The sequence below is a fragment of the Vipera berus genome (assembly GCF_964194415.1).
Source record: "Vipera berus genome assembly, chromosome: 1".
NCBI classification, from domain to species: domain Eukaryota; kingdom Metazoa; phylum Chordata; class Lepidosauria; order Squamata; family Viperidae; genus Vipera; species Vipera berus.
In genome coordinates, this window is record NC_138202.1 from 192,666,027 (window position 1) to 192,684,672 (window position 18,646).

General features: G+C 33.9%; 1 protein-coding gene across 2 annotated transcripts in view; it reads left to right on the forward strand.

Annotated features, from left to right (window-relative positions):
* The window catches only part of SUPT3H (SPT3 homolog, SAGA and STAGA complex component), a 280,002-nt gene that overhangs the window by 5,967 nt on the left and 255,389 nt on the right, over positions 1 to 18,646 (forward strand). The gene's annotated exons all lie outside the window — the stretch shown is intronic.

Here is an 18,646-nt window from a genome sequence, read left to right on the forward strand (position 1 = left end):
AGATTTTTTAAGCTAGGACAAAAACATTCTTATAGATGAAAAACTTCACACCTTTATTTTTAGATGTAAAATGAGTAACTGAGATTGTTCTATGTATTTCCCAGCCTCTGTAAGTTGGTATGTCCCCGGCAGTTACTTTAGGTTTTTTTTTTGTAAAGAAAAGCAGAACTAGAAGATGTAAGATAATGATTTGGAATGGTTTATGGGAATACTGGGCTATAGAAAATAGTTTGGATTGATTTGAAATTTTTTTACTGCTTGGCATTTGCTATCCCAAGATATATATTCTTTAAGGTTTAGTTTCTTCCCTAAATACTTGGTATAGTTGCAGGCAAAAAAGTGACCAAATTCTCAATTTTGAGATCCTAATAACTATAGGTATTACTATTTATGGCAACATTGAGAGAGTCTTATTAGAAATATATTCCACTTTAAGGTTCTGAAGGAAATATGATACATTTTATATTTATCTGCATGAATTAGAGATACAGTACAGGTTGAGTACAGGTGTTTCATAATTGAGCCCAAATTTTCTGTTGCTAAGCAAGACACTTGTTAAGTGAGTTTTGTCCCAGTTTAGCAACTTTTTTTGCTACCATTAAGCAAATCACTGCAGTTGTTAACTGAATCATGCAGTTGTTAATCAACTCTGGCTTCTCCCATTTACTTTGCTTGCCAGAAACTGGCTGGGAAGGTCAGAATGATGATCACATGATTCTGGGACAGTGCAACTGTCATAAATACATGCCAGTTGCAAAGCACCTGAATTTTGATCATGTGACCATAGGGAGCAGGAGACCAAAAAAAGGGGGGAAAGCGCAAAGAGAGGGGAAGACCAAAGAACCTGAGACAGAAAAAGGTGGAAAAAGGTGGAGAGACAACATCAAAGACATACCAGAACAGCATCAAATAATGATGATGGAGGCTGCCAGAAGTAAGCAACCAGAACTTTGTATCTCCCTTGAAACCCAAAGTGATAAAAGAGGAAGTAAAGAAGAAGAAGAAGAAAACTGGTCATAAGTCTCTTTTTTCAGTGCTATTGTAACTTTGAATGGTCACTAAACGAATGGTTGTAAATCAAGGACTTATCTGAACTTGTGCTGCAACAGCTTGCTTGTGGGATTGTTCTCAAAAGGAAGCGATATCTTCCTATAGAATAAGGTCTCCCTAAGTGAACAATTGCTTTTTCACAAGGAGTTGCCAATAGATGCTAGGGGCCATCTCGATTCCAAGGTACTTTTATGCTTTGTAATCTGAATCTGAAACCTTGCAGCACCCCAATACACGTCTGCAGTCATGTGAAGAAAAACAATTGGAATTCACAAAGTACTACTTGATGTTCTTTGCTGGAATGTAGAACAGTTAAAAATCGACCATCTGGATCTACCCTTAAAATATCTGTGAACTGAGTCCCCAATCTTTTATTTGGATATCATAGTAGTACATTTTCTTTCTGTTCTTTTGTTCCTCTGATCCAGCAGCAAATTTATATTTTGTTCTTAATAATATGTTTTGGTATTTGGACTGGAGGGAAATAGAACAGAACATTTCTTGGATTTGGAAATCAAAGGGCCTGAATGTGGAAATTATGGACAAGCAGCGGACAAGCATCATTTTATGTAATTGCAAGACTTCCTGATTAAGCACTTTTGAAAGTATATACCCAATTCCTGTTAATACATGAGTTCAGCAGAAATAGAAAACGTAGACATCTTCGTATTCTTTTAAGACCAAGGACAGTTTTGATTTTAAAAGTTATCCAAACAAATAAACCTGATTCTGAAATATTTTTGATCAACTGTTTAGATAACTTCATTGGAACTGCTGGAATACTTTTAAGTACATTTATTTATTCTACTTTGTTTCTTAAAAGAAGTCTTTTTAGCAGAAATAAAATTTCATGATAGGAATAGACTATGAGCAAAGTTAAAATTGTTTTCCTTGGTGTCTGATTTATAGCATTGACCCCTAATTGTTCTAGGACTCTTCAGGGCTATAATAACAAAATGTAATATATATCCCTATCTTAAAGCACATTTATTTGTACAAAAGGATATTTATTATTCAATGAAATCAGTCTTTAAAGATTTTAAGAAATTATTTTGTCCTAAAGAGATAAAAATTGTGTTTGCCACAGAGACTTGCTGTTAGTCCATTTTAGGTATGGTGCTTGATAATTATGCTACTTAAAAGTTAGTCAGCTAGATACAGCAGGATTGACTAATGACTTTAAAATAATTAAATATTTTAGAAACCTATCTCCATGGCTGCAGTATCTTGTTAAAACTACATCAGAAATGATAAATTAAGATTGATAGCTGTTCTTAATGACCTCAGAAGCAGCTTTGGAAAAGATCTAATGGGGACTGAAAAAATAGAGATTTCCCGATGATTATATAGCTGATATTTGCTGTACAGTCTAAAATATAAATTGAGCAATGGAAACATACAGAAAAATTCTGATTTTCCTACTGTTATGCTTATGTTAACATATAATTTATGACAAGATGTGAATATATGCACTGCATATATTTCCTTTATCTCCTGTAAAGAATGAAGCTACAGTACCAATTAATAAAAAAATAAACATAACTAAAATTAGCAGACTGGAAATTGGAAATGTAGTGATTTTGACTCTAGAGAGCCTCATTTCAATTATTTAATCTTTCCATTAAATGAGAAATATATTGACTATGTACAGTATAGAACTGGTACACTCCATGTAGAGAAGTGTTATTTAATACATGCACTTCTTATATATGCGGTACTAGCTCTTCAATTAAAAGACTAAGAAAAGCTTTTAAACAGGAAAATGTCTGTACTGTATATGTTGACATTTTTGCATTTGGGGAATGAAAAATTGCCTTTGAGTACATTGCTGTTAAAAGGTACTTCAGGTGAAAGCAGTGTCTAATGAGAAAGAGAAGCAGGACAGGGAAGCCTCTAACTTACTAGTGTTTAACTGTATAGCACACTGTTAGCTGTATTAATAAACTGCATTTTGTCAGTATTCTAAAATATACTGTATCACTAGCAATTAGAAATCAGTAATATTTTGAAAATGTATCCTTCACTCAAGATAATTATTTTTAAAGCACTTATATTGTATACTTTGAGATCTGTATGCTAAGAAATATCATGTAACATTAAATAAAAAACCTTTCAAAACATAGGACTTTAGTTTTATAATCTCTGTTGGGGAATGAAACCAAAAAGGTAATAATATCCAGAAAGAAATATTAACAACTATCATAACAGTGTTAAATGCAAAATAATGTTCAGACATGAGCCCAACATTATGCTTACACATTCAAAATGTCACAGCAGCTGAAAGAAAAATGGAAGCTTATATTAAGTGAGAACAATGCAAGCTTACAGCAGATAGTACATGTGTCTGTAATAAATACTTTTATAATTTTAAATATTTGCTTATAATCTTTTGCGTACTGTGTGACTTTTTGTATTTTAGTTCTGCTTTGGTATGGTTTATTGTTTTAATGAAAAGACAACTTATTTATGTTTGGTATTGTACTTTGAACATGGTAGTGTAATATATCATTCAAGATAATTCTGCTCTAAGGAACTTTTAATATTAAAAGCATCAAATAAATCTACATAAAGATTCCTCACTAATTCATCCTTTTATCAATTTTCTGTGGATGGTGGTTGGAAACTTTCTCAGGATTTTTAAAGCATCATCCTATCAGTTTTCTAAGAAAGGAATGGCACATCATTTGTACTTAAGTCAAATTCTGATAAAAAGTTTGACCACCTTTTATTTTCCTGGCTTCAAGTTGCCTGGAGAAGACCCTGCAGTTTTCTTGGCAAGATTTTTCTGGAAGTGTTTTGCTATTGTCTCTTTCCTTGGGTTAAGAGAAAGGGATTGGCCAAAGATTACCCACTTGGCACTTTTCCTGAAAGTGCAAAATATATTTCATCTTTAAAGTTAGGCAATAGCCCAACCCTGTTCTAGCTACTAGTGATCTGTGTTCTAGCCTAAATGTGACCCTGTGTGTTTTCCTAGTATTTTCTTTATTTTACTCTTCAAATCTGTTTATTATTATTGTCATATCCATCACTCTAGAGAGTTGATTTTGGTTGATGTTGGAAGGAAATGGTAATAATGATCTTGTCTATGAAAAGGCTGGCAGATCAAGCTGTAATTTGAGGTTACACAGGATTTCTCTATTCCATTCCATGATTGAATTTCTGAATCTAAACATTCTGTTTAGTGTAAAAATAGCTTATTTATTGTGTTGAACTTCCAGTTTGAATCCTTAAAACTTTTGTTAGGAAGTAGTTGCTATAAGTCCTCCATCCCCCAAATTATAGGTATTATCAAACTAGATAAGGATGTTCCTGTTTGCTGTACATTGTATAATATTCTGAGGCAATACCCTAAGTAGTCACATTAGAGATAAGTTTTGTTAGAAAGGATACAGTGTTCTACTACCTAGTAGCTCTAGATTTCATTGTTCTGAATGATTCATATTAGCTCAGTAATCTCTTAAACAGGGAGCCGGTTTGGTGTAGTGGTTTTAAGGCATAAGATTAGAAACTGGAAGACTATGAGTTCTACTCATGCCTTATGGACAAAGCCAGCTGGGTGACTCTAGGCCAGTCACTGTTTCTCAGGCCTAGGAAGAAGGCAAGGGCTAACCCTTTCCGAAATCTTGCCAAGAAAATTGTCAGGCCTAGTCCAGACATTCATCAGGAATCAACACTGACTCAAAGGCACACACAAACAAAATCTTAAAGGAGCTATAAAAATTCTCCGGTATTAATAGCCCTTTATTGCAGATTGGAGAGGGCATAAAAAAAGCTGAAAATACAGGAAATTCAGTGAGCTCTTAGCTTTTGCTATTAGCCATTGCCCCTTATTAGATCCCAATTGAAAAGCAGTATGTTACTACAAGGTGCCACTGTGCTTTCCTATATCTGAGATTGATTTGTCCATATATGGTGCTTCTGTCTGTTTGGTATTGCTATGATTGTCCTCCTAGATGCTTGGTAGATCAGAGATACTAGAACCCCACAGGGTATATACCACCTTCCCTGCATTCACTGTAGTGTAGGTTTGCCACTCCTTCCTTTCCCAAACTCTAATGGAAAAAGATAAAACATTGCTGGCTTTTACATCTGGTGATTGCTGTGAAAAGTGGGAGTCTGTTGAGTCTATTGCAATTTCTATTCTTATTCAGCTTTGTATTCTAAACAGGCCTAGTCATCTGTAATAAGCTGCTGTAGAACGGATGTATATATAATGAGCTTCATGTGTCTGTCTTAATAAACAAATTATGCCAGGATCTTTCATTGTTTACTAGTTTAAAAAATGTGCATGTATGTGGAGCAGTATCACATATATCCCTTGCCTAAATATAAATTGAGTAGACATATATTGGTTTCTTGAATAAAGCCCAATCCCAACATTTATTTAAATATGTGTTAAGGGAGGAAGATGCTGTGATTACCTAATATTGCTAGTCTTGTCCTTGAGATTTTGCTATTCAAAACCAAAGTTTTTTTCATTGTAGTATGAATTTCCTGCACAAATGGGGATTCTGATAAAGCTTCTGATTATTCTGATTATTTTTATTTATTTATCTATATTCTGCCTTTATTTTTTTATAAATAAGATGGTAATCGTATCCAACACTTTTTTCTCCTAATTTCCCAAAAATAACAACCCTGTGAAGTGAGTTGGACTGAGAGAATGCCTTTTTCAGAGCTGATTGTCTGAACCAATATTTCTATTACTGTATTTCTTTCCAGCTAAATTAGTAAACTTTATTCATATTAGTGTTTTTCAAAGATGTAGTAATGCAAAACACAATCCAAGGTTTTCCAGAATTTTAGGTGATTGGACGTATTTGCTTTATCTACTTTTGTTTTGCAAATTTGTGATATGATAGTGGAGAAGGTTTTGTTTAGGTTCTTCCTGATTGCAGAACATTTATTTAATTTTAAAAAAAATAACAGGAACATAAACAGATTAGACACTTCATAATTATTAAAAAATAGAGTTAATTTCCTAAGGGCTGCTTATTGCATTTGGTGTCTAGTAATTTAATATATTAATTGTCTAGAAGTTTGTCCTGAAAAAAAGCCGATAATAAAAATGGGATGGGGGCAGGTGAGAGGAATGACTAATATGGACTGTGGGGAAAGCAAAGAAAAACGAAGAGTGGGTAAAGTTAATTGAAGAATTGGAGTCTGAGATTTTCAGTTAAACTATACCAGATGTTTATACAAAGGAAGCAAGATACATACATGTCCATAGAGGGGGGTTTACTAAAATAAATTTCTCTCCAATCAGTTTAAGCTGTAAAGTTTTGCCATCTTACAGGGTCCTAAAATTGTTATATTCTGGAAAACATGATTACACATATTAATTTGACTCTGAAACATCAGTTATTTCAAAGAACTAGAAACTGATGGGTCAAGTATGGGAAAATAGTCTCTTTGCTATTCTTACTGCTAAAAACCTTCCCTTCACATTGAAAAGATAAATGTGTGAACCCAGTTACTTAAGTTATTTGCATCTTGAGGATATAGAGTATTCTTGGATAATTATGTCAAACTCAAAACACATTATTTAGGTCATTGGCCAACGTTATGTAATATAATACTTAGAAGAACAATTCTTATGAAATATAGAGATCCTGTATTAAAATTACTGTATAAAACATTTGCAAAGATATGTACATGTATGAAAGTACTTTTATATGTGTGTGTGGGGGTATTTTTTCTATTCAGTTAAATAATTAAACAATTTTATTTAAAAAAAAGAAGCTCAGAAAACCAGGAAAAACAGTGGCCTGTGAAATGGCTACCACTTTTTCATTTAGCAGTCCTGGTAAGGCAGCAAAAGAGATCATTTGTTGCACTCCTTCCTTGACTGCATTAAACTTCCCTGTAATTTGTATCTGCATAGATGAATAGATTCAGGACTGAATAATATAATGAGTTTTTTCCCCCAATTGGTAAGTGTGGGAGTTGAGTTAAAACTATTTGTGGTTGCTTATTATTAGAACGTTGACTTCCCAGTGTTTGTTTGCAAAAAGTCAATACCAATCTTTGCTAGACTGTTACATTTTTATCTTTTTAATATATAAACTTTATAATATATAACTCGGGGTACTTAATATTCCTGCCTCCTATTTTCTCTGACAAGTGGGTTGGGGTGCTCTTTGTCCATGCCATACTATACTTAATGCTTTTCTTTATTTTATTTAACTTACTATACTGTTGGATGCTATTGTATCCTTGGTATACTGCTGACTAGAAGTAGTACCCCTTTAAGTCCTTGTTTTTATGGCATAATATACATTGCTATAATTTTCTGTTTTTTATTTTTTTCCATTAATGGTTTCTCAATAACATGACATTCATTTTTTTTCTAGTTTATGTTAGGATATCTGTAACTGATATGACTGGATTTCCCACCCTAAAAAGGACAGGATTGCTTTTTTAAAAGAGTATTATTTTTATTTGATTCGTATTTTTCCAACCTTTCACTTTTTTAGGGCAGGTAACAGCATATTAAACAATATTTGTTTTGGCATAAGCATAATCTCTTACCAATAGTGGTTAAATTTTTGGATCACAGTTTCAGATTCTATTCACCTGTAAAATTTACTGAGCTGATAACTTTTTCTTACCCTATATTTCCCATAAAATTATTTTTAAGGTAAATGAAATGGGAGGGGGAATTAAAGAGGTATGCTGAGCTTCTTGAATCCAAAGCAGGATCTAAGTGTGAATTATGTGGCAAATCACAATTACTGAATGCATTCCTATAATGGATGACATTCCGTGTTTCCCCCAAAATAAGACCCAACTGCAAAATAAGCCGTAGTATGATTTTTCAGGATGTTCGTAATATACAGTAAGCCCGATCCAAAAAATAAGCCCCGGTTAAGATTGTCAGCCAGTCGGACGCAATTAGTACCATATTTTCTCCAAAATAAGACCTAATCAGAAAATAAACCCTAATGCGTCTTCTGGAGCAAAAAATAATATAAGACCCGGTTTTATTTTGGGGGAAACACGGTAGCAGTAACTTTGTTCTATTTCCCTGTAAGAGAAAACTAGAATCATGAAGTAGAATTAGATAGTACATGTCGGCGTACTCCAAGTGAAATTCTGCATGGTTTGTTTTAATGCTAGCTTTTTCTTCCAGATGCAATTTTAATAGTTTAAATAGTTAAATTTAACAATTCATATTTAAACTATTAAAGTAGGTAACAGTTTGCAAACTCCTAATTTTCAGCCTCTGTGTCAACCCTTTTGATCAGAAGGATTTGTTGGCCTTCTAATTCTAAAAATAGATTTCAGTAAAAGAAAATAAGTGCTGACTTCATGATCTTTATGGGCCACATGAGACTTAAATAACTATTCTGCTGTATTATTGCAAATGTTCTATTCTGTTCACCTGATTTATGACTCAGAATCATCGATAAAACATTTAGTGTCTTATAAAACAAAACTCAGTTGCTAAATCTTCCTGAACCTGTTTAGTCATAATTTATGTGTACTTTTTGTTGTGCTAACTGTAGAGTGTTCAACAGAATCCTTTGTCTTTGTACTAATGAGTAATTGTCTGGCTTTGGTTTTGGAGCACAATATAACACATTAGTTTTAAATAACTCAGTGCTCAGTCAACGATTCTAATAAAAGCCAAAGTTGTATTGCCTTATCTAATGGACTTCAGACGAGGAAGATAGTTTTGTCTCCCATTTTCTAGCTAGAAATTGAAGCTGAGGCACAGTAGTATAACAAAGTCTTTCATTAAGGATATGACCAACATTGATACAGTCATTTGGTAGATGACAAATCCTTAATATAAGTGTGGCAGTTTATGACTGTTACAATGCAGAAGGGTGTAGGTCTGAAGATGAGAAAAATATAGATGAATAGGCTATGATTCCCACTCTAAAGCAGTGTTTGTAACTGCATTATTATACTGATGTCTTAATGGTCTTGTTCTATAACTGACCTAGTGTATGAGTCAACATGATTTGGTTTAATGTAGCTGTTGCCTTCCAGTGTCTTTATTCTTATACACATAGATCACTTTCAGTGGGATATATTATGCAGGAAGAAACACATTTTGATAGCCAGGCAGCCTTTCTGTCAGCTTTTTTTGCTCACATGGTCTTCAGACAACATAGACTAAATACAGAAGAGTGCTGGTAGCTTAACAGTTAACTTTTTTTCCCTTTTCTTTCAGCCAACACATTCTTTGCTCCACATTTCCTTAGTAGAAATGGGAAAAAATCCCATGAAGTACAAACCCAGGAATAAAGAACGGGGAAGGGTTGATACAATGGGAAGGAAGGCAAAAGAAAGATGGGAATAAAACAGGATGAAAATGTGGTAACTGGACAGAGAAAGAAAGGAACGGAAAGAAAAAAAGTGACAGTTCCTGGTAGAGTAAGAATATCTGTAGTGTGAAGCTCCTATCAGATTGAGTTCTAGAAAAACCTGTATGGGATTGAAGGGAGAGAGGTTCTTTATCCATTGATGTGACATACTTGTAAGCCTCCTCATTCAGTGAGACAGGATTCACTTTTCCATTTCAAAGCCACCTGCTTACCTGTAAATAATTCTTTGTGTATGATTTACTTTCTTTCCCCTTGGTCAATGGTAGTAATTTCAGAGAAAAATAATTTACCTTTCACATAGATATTATAATAGATTATGTATTGGTTCTTTTAATGGAAAACATGCTTTACACTAGCTTGTCCATTTCTTCATCTATGAGGATATGTGATTTTTATGAAGAGAAATATTGTATATAAGAAATGGGATAGTCTATATCAAGAAAAGATAGGATGATTATTTCCCTCAGATATAAATAAACCCAAACGTTTGTAAAGAAACCCGTGAGGAAATCAACTAAAATAATAAGGAATTGGAAATATATAAAAATATATTGAGAACTTTTTTCCTTAAGATGGTTGTTGTTGTTAGTTGTGAAGTCGTGTCTGACTCATCGCGACCCCATGGACAACGTTCCTCCAGGCCTTCCTGTCCTCTACCATCTTCTGGAGTCCATTTAAGCTCACGCCTACTGCTTCAGTGACTCCATCCAGCCACCTCATTCTCTGTCCTCCCATTCTTCTCTTGCCCTCAATCTTTCCCAGCATTAGGCTGGGTTGTTGAAAAAGAGTGCTATGACCATCATATTCTCTTGACAAAATTGTACTGTCCGTCTTGGGTGGCCCTATACAGCATAGCTCATAGCTTCATTGGTTTATGCAAGCTCCTTTGCCACAACAAGGCAGTAATCCATGAAGGGGTTTAAGATGGTATCATGGCTTAAATGTTGGTGATTTTCATTAACTTGTAATTAAAATAAATGTACATTAATGTGAAAAACCAAGCTTTTCTAATTAATAACTTCTTAAATACAGAAATAAATATGAAAAGCTTCATTCTGGATTAGGAGGATTCTGTGACTTTTTTGTTTAATGATGTTTTCACACTCTTGTGTATGCTATCAAGTAATTTCAACGAGCAGCCCTATAAATTGAATAAATATAAATAAAATATTGGGTTCTTTCATCTCATTTTGATTACTTTATAGTGTTGCTCTCATTGGTCCAACTTCTACAACTATGAAGATATTTTGAAAGTTAAGGCTTTGGTTTATATTCTATTCATTAAGTAGAATTGGAACATAAGACGAGAAGGAGCCATGGATTTTACAACAACGCGAACCCATAAAGTATTTATATGTAATTTACTATGATTCTTCCTATAATGGCAAATTACATCCCCCTTGGAAAATTCAAAAAATACTTATAGCATTCTACGATCAGGGTTTTGTTTAAGAACTTCAAGTGAGTAGAGCCTAATGTCCTTCCATACAAACTTTTTGATAAAATTGAAAAGGGCAGTTTAGCTCATTGAGTCAAATCCTCTGTAAGATATTCAAGTTTTGTGTGAACATCTTACAAAGTAGTGCTTTCTTGATGCTTGTTTCATTTGTATATTTAGGAAGCTTTTTAAAATATTTAACCTTTGTTCAGTAGGCAATTTGACCATTGTTACACATTCTGGAATGATTGAGAACACATTTTAGTTGAAGTGTGATGGGGTTTTATTTGGTTTTGTTTAATTTTTCAGGGTTCTGGTTTTTATTTTCTATACGTTTATAGTGGTTGGATTGTTATTAGTCATCAGTGTTATATTGTATAAGATGAGTGGCCATATAAACCTTATAAATAAAGAAATCTTGACAAGTTACCATATGATGCTAAAGAGTTGAAAAGTGCTATATCACATTCCTTACTGTTTTTCACAAGTAATTTCCTTTATTGTCTCCTTTTAAGACTTAATTTCCAGTCTGTTGATCGTCGATATAGCCTTTTGTTGCTTTCTTTTCTTGACTCTTACTTGGACATAGTAGTCTGGCCAACTGATTATATAGCCTATGATTTTGAAACTACACTTCTGCTGATGTGATCCAAAATTGCACTTGCTTTTTTTGTAACCGTATAATACTGCTAACGTATATTCAGCTTGCAATCAACTACAACGCTTTTCAGATTATTTTCAGATGCATTATTATCAAGCTAAATATTCCACATCTGTCTACTTGATGTATTTATCCTAAGTAAATAAAGATACTTACTATTAAGTTTCAGTCTTATTTTCATGCTATTTCTGTAATTGACAAAATATTTGGATGTTCTTTCTGTCTTCTAGAGTATTATATAGTAGATCTGTGTAAAGCATTCAAAAGAGTTGCTTCATAACTGCTTCACTGCCAGTGATGCTTTCAAAAGACATCACTGTTAATAATTTGGGGAGAGTCTGTTGCTAACAGTTTACTAGATACTTTTTTGAATAACATGTGTGGTGTATTAACCATCTCACCTAGTTATATATCATCTGAAGATTCAATAAGGGCCTCTTTGAAGCCTTCATCTGGGTCATTAATGATAATGTTCCTCTAATACTGCATCTGTATTTCAGTGCAGTTTGATGTGTAGTTTTTAAACTAGTACTGTATCCATCTAATAAATCTGCCATTCAACTTTTTACTTAAGTAACGTACAACTAAGAATGCCATGTATTTTACCAAAATGATTTCCGATATATTTTATGTCTATAGTGTCCCCACAATGAACTAAAAAAGCTAGCCAATTAGTAAAAAGCACCCTACCCAAAAGATTAAGCTGATCTGACTTGTTCTTGGTAAATCCATGATGAATTTTAAGACACACACACACACAAAACTCAAACCCTAATCCATTTGTCAATCCTACAAAACTACTTTGGTTACAGCGATCTTTCTTCGTTTTTCGGCTTGCCACAGCTATGGGGAGAGGGAAGATGCATTCTTCTATTTCAGTCAAAACAATAACTTTCTTGTAGGAACCAAGGTCAAATCGCTCAAGTGTTTGGCGGGCTAGAATTACTGTTAGAGAGCCCACCAAAGGTGTTAATTGGAGAATATGATTAGTGGGTGGGGAGTTTAACTTCTATTTTGTAATCTTTTGGGGGTGGGACTTCCAGGCTTGATTTCACCTATGTTTATGCTGATATTATCAGAGTTCTTATTTGTCCTGTCTAATCTATCAGAACCATGACACCGTTGTTAATGCAGTATTAAAACTGAGGAGCTCATCAAGTCTCATCAAATATGACAAGGGAAAAAATGATAGCAAGGATTTTATTAAGAAATCATAATTTCAAGAATATGAAAGAAATTGGGAGAAGGGGACTTTTTATTCTAGAAGATCACAGGACAGTATTAACAGGAAATGCCTATCCAGATACGGATCTGTGAAATTTTTCTAAAATATCATACAGCTTTCTTAAAGCATCTATAAACTGCGTATAAATGGAGATTTTATATGTTGATAATATATAATAGACACCCTATACTGTTTAACCTAGAACTATGTAGAGCTTTCAGGAAATTCCCAAATAAAGCAAGATGGTCACATTTTCCATGTTCATACATAGAAAGGATGGATTGATATGATGTTTGCTTTTTAACTGGAAGATAAAACACGTATACCTAATTTTGAGCACATCTATGTCTCTTCTGCTAAACTCTGTCATTATTCATTGTTGTTGTTGTTATTGTTATTATTTAGCCAGTGGACTTATCTACTACAGTATTGTAATATTTTCTTTTCTTTTTTTATTGAAAAGTTTTAAAGTACATTTTAAAAACATAAACTTCCTCCCTCCCCCTCCCTCCCACTTACCCTCCCTCCCCCTCCCCCCCGACTTCCCTGAATACAGGGAATTAACTTTTACAAACTTAACTGACTAAAAAAACACTTAAAATTCTATCGCACTTTAACTCCCCTTAAACATAACTAGATAACTAAATACTAATAACTAAATAATAATACATCTTATAATACTAATACTTATTCATATGCTAAATGAAACTTTTTAGTCGCATATTTATTCTGAATATAATTGATCCATCTTCTCCATTCCAAAATATATCTCTGTTGCAATTGTTCTTTCAAATATGCTGAGATTTTTGCCATTTCTGCCAGGTTTGAAACTTTTAAAGTCCACTCTTCTATCGTAGGCAGATCCTCCTTCTTCCACTATTGAGATACCAAAAGTCTTGCTACTGTTATTAAATTCAACATCAATTTGGTTTCTATAACAGTACAATCTGTAATAATACCCAACAGAAATAACTGTGGAGAAAACCTTATCTTTTTCTTAAATATTTTCTGCATATTCCACCAAATTTTAATCCAAAAAGCTTTAACTTTTTTGCAAGTCCACTATATATGATAATACGTTGCATCATCACAACTACACCTCCAACATTTAGGCTGATAATTTGGATACATACATGCTATTTTTTTCAGATCTAAATGCCATCTATAAAACATTTTATAAAAATTCTCTCTTAAATTTTGTGCCTGTGTGAATTTTACATTTCTGACCCAAATTATTTCCCAAATATCCATCGTTATTGGCTCCTGAAAATTCTGGGCCCATTTTATCATACACTCTTTAACAAGTTCCGTTTCTGAATCTATTTCTATCAATGCATTATATATCCTTCTTATATGCGCTTGACTTTGATCTCTGATTTGTTTTACCAAATTTTCATCAGTTGTCGAAATGCCAATTTTCTGGTCTTCTTTCCATCTAGCTTGTAACTGCCCATACTGAAACCAGGTCTGAACTATTTTTTCTTCTTTTAAAATATTAAACGACTTTAATTGCCATACATTCCTTTCCATTCTAAGAATTTCTTAATATGTAGTCACATCATGTTTAAATCCTACACTTATATTTTCTATTGCGTGTTTAGGTATTGCGCAAATTGGTATTTTATAATTTAACTTATATCGATATTTTTCCAAACTTGCAACAGAGCATATCTTAATATATGAGTTTTAAAGATATTATCCACCTTCTTATCATACAACAAATATGCATGCCAACCATATAATAAATCACATCCCTCAATGTTCAATAATCTTCCTTGTGTTAAATTAAACCAATCACTAATTGATGATAAAACCGCAGCCTCATAATATAATTTAAAATTAGGCATTTTAAGACCACCTCTTTCACGTATATCTTGCATTGTCTTAAGTTTTACTCTCGGTCTTTTCCCTGCCCAAACAAATTTATTAATACCTTTCTGCCATTCTTCCAAATTTGAATCTTTTTTAAGTATAGGTATCATTTGACGCAGTGGCTCAGTGGGTTAGGACGCTGAGCTTGTCAATCAGATGGTCAGCATTTTGGCGAGTCAAATCCCGAGTGCCGCGTAACAGAGTGAGCTCCTGTTACTCGTCCCAGCTTCTGCCAACCTAGCAGTTTGAAAGCACGTAAAAAATGCAAGTAGAAAAATAGGGACCACTACGGTGGGAAGGTAACAGCGTTCCGTGCGCCTTTGGCGTCTAGTCATGCCGGCCACATGACCACGGAGACGTCCTCGGACAAGCGCTGGCTCTTCGGCTTTGAAACGGAGATGAGCAGCGGCCCCTAGAGTTGGAAACGACTAGCACGCATGTGCGGGGTAACCTTTACCTTTTTATCATTTGAAACAATAAAAATTTCACTGCTGCAATTCTTCCCAATAAAGACAATTGTAATTTTCTCCAACTGTCTAACTCTTTTTGTACTTTTAACCATAACAATTCATAATTATTTTTATATAATTTCACATTTGAAACTGAAATATATACCCCTAAATATTTAATCTTTTTAACAATTTCAAATCCTGTTAATTTTCCTAGGACTTCCTTTTGTTCTATAGTCATATTTTTAGACAATATTTTAGTTTTTTGCCTATTTATCTTAAATCCAGAAACTTTTCCATATTGCGAAATTATCTCCATCAAATCTACAACCGACAAAGTTGGTTGACATAATGTAATAACCAAGTCATCCGCAAACACCCTTAATCTATAATCTTGATCTTCTATTTTAATTCCCTTTATCTTATTTGAATCACGTATCTTGATCAATAATATTTCCAATGTTAAAACAAACAACAAAGGTGACAACGGACATCCCTGTCTTGTACCCTTTTCAATTTTACAAGCTTCTGTTAAACTACCATTAATTATTATTTGAGCTGTTTGTTTCTGATATATTGCCCTAATAGGTTGTAAAAACCTATCCCCAAACGCCATCTTCTCCAATACTTTAAATAAAAATTGCCAATTCAATTGATCAAAGCCTTTTAGCATCCAAAAAAATCAGCGCTGCGGGGACTTGATTATTTTTTCCAAAAATTCTAATAAATTTACAATATGTCTCACATTATTTTTCATTTGTCTACCACTTATAAATCCTGTTTGATCACTATGAATCTTTTGCTGCATAACCTTCATTAATCTATTTGCTAAGATTTTAGCAAATATCTTATAATCAGTATTTAAAAGCGATATTGGTCTGTAATTTTTAGTTTGAGTAAGATCTTGATCTTCCTTTGGAGTTAACGTTATAAAAGCTGTAATATTTTCTATTTTTGTCTATAATTGTTTATTTCAGCATGAGGTTAATTGAAACCAGATGTGCATCACTGCCATTCCTAATCTCATAAATTTCATTTAAGATTTAAAGTTATATTTTAAATTCTACAGTGCACCTGTATAGTAGCAAAATGTGTAAGAGAATAATGTGGTCAACATTTTTTCCTGATTATTCTGTATCAGGTGACAATATCTTCAGACCAATAAACAAGGAAATAATTCTGCTTTTTTCATTTCCAAGCAAAATTGTGGTAAATACGTATGTTAGTTGACAATCGTTTTGCATCTTTTTAATTTTCAGGAGCATTTTTGTTATTTAATTATTAAAACTGTTCCTTTTCAAAGACAATTATGTAGTTATTCTGGAGTTAATTTGTAGCAAGGGGTGAAACCATCCCCTCCCTAATTCAGAGGTAGATATATATACACTTGTATACGATGGTCATCACTTTTGCATAGAATTGGGCAATTGCTGGAAAAGTAGATGTCACTCAGCACCATTTATAAAAAAACAAAAATGTCCTTGAAGAAAAAGTTTCTGTGTTGTGCTGCAAATCTCAATCTCAAACATAGATTGTATACTGAATTAGACTTGTTTTGTTACTTACATTGTTTTATTATTTACTAAATATTTTTGTCATTTCTCCCATAGTCAAATTGGATCCCTTAAAATTTAATAACAGAAGAACATACTGCTCAAATATGTATGAGTAGTACTAATGCAAGATTCTTTTTATTTTTTTGTAATATGACTCTCATGCAGTGGTAGCAAGCATATTCTTTTTAAGGATAAGAGAGAATATCTTACATAAAACTCTCCAATGCACCTGGTATTTTGCCATTTCACAGTGCACTATCATGTTTTATAGAAATGCAAGAAGACAGATATCAAGAACACCTGGTGTCTTTTTACAGTACAATATAGCTAATCACTGTAATAGATTTATTCCTTTGGCATTTGTAATATATTGGCTATTTCCTTAAATGTCTTAGAAAATTTGAGACTCTTATTCCAGTTTTCAGTGAATCATAAAACTGCAGATATTCTCACTGGAATTGAAACATTTGTGAACTACTCCATAAGAAGATAACTATGGAGTAGTTGCTAAATCAGACTGTATTTTAATGAACTGCATTTTTAGGTGGCCACTTTCCTGTTTAAAAACTACTGACAGTCTTTATATCAATTTTCATTTTCACCACCACTGAGCAACCTCAAACTTGTTCAACTTATGTCATTTCTGAACAATACCCAGCTTCTGCCAACCTAGCAGTTCGAAAGCACGTAAAAATGCAAGTAGAAAAATAGGGACCACTACGGTGGGAAGGTAACAGCGTTCCGTGCGCCTTTGGCGTCTAGTCATGCCGGCCACTTGACCACAGAGACGTCCTCGGACAAACGCTGGCTCTTCGACTTTAAACGGAGATGAGCACCGGCCCCTAGAGTCGGAAACGACTACCACGCATGTGCGGGGGAACCTTTACCTTAATACATACCATCCTAACACTGGTCCTTCAGGGGCTCTACTTCTTACGTTCATCCAGTTGATATTTGTTCTTCACAATGCATAAAATAATAGGTTCCATAACCACTAAGTTCTATTCAGTTTGCTTCTGTATTTTTCTTTTAGGCACTGTTCCTAATAGACCAGTGTACTGGGAGTCCTCGACTTAAGACCAGTCACTTTGTGACTTTTTGAAGTTATGACAGATCTCCCCAGGGCTATTTATGACCCGGATTTGAAGTTTGGACTGCTGAGCCCTTCCTATCATCGTGTGGTCACATTTTGGGCTCAGTCTGCATTTAGGACTATTTGCAGCATCCTGCAGTCATGTGACCATCATTTATAACTTTTTTTTGCATTGCACAAATCACCATTATGGACAATGGATTTGCTTAATGATTGCCACATTTGCTTAACTACTGCTGCAAACATTATAAAATTGAGTGCTGTCACTTGGTAACCTGCTTAATGATAGACATGTCTTAGACTGTAATTCCAGGCTCAATTGCAAACATAAGTTGTGGACTACTTGTATATATTTTTTGCTATATATGCAAAAAATTCATTTGGAATCTCAATGAAGTCTTGAGTATCACTTTCACTCCTTTATAATCTAATGGCCAAATTTTAAAGTATTTTTGTTTACCTTAAAAGTTTTTGTCATACACTAAATTATTAGTTTTTCATTCCTCAAAATATTTTTGTTTTACATTTCATTTCTGTTGGTGTTCCTTTTTGTTCTCCTTAGGTTTTCCATTTGCTGAAATGAATTTTTACACTTTCATGGAAAACGCTAAATTCTTCTTAAGTTGGTTGACATTTCTTACATTGTGGTAGAAATTCCAAAAAGCTACCATTATTTATTTATTTATTTATTAGTTTTTATAAACCGCCCTTCTCCCGAGGGACTCGGGGCGGTGTACAGAGGAAGGAAGGTATACAGACCGAACAATAAAATAATAAGAAACACTAATGAACACAAACTGGGACCCCAATTAACGTTATCATGCCAGGCCAGCCTGCTGGAACAGGAAAGTTTTTAAGTCGCGACGGAAGGTACGGAGGTCAGGGGCCATCCGGATTTCGGTTGGTAAGGTGTTCCAGAGGGCTGGCGCACCCACTGAGAATGCCCTCCCCCTGGGGGCCACCAGC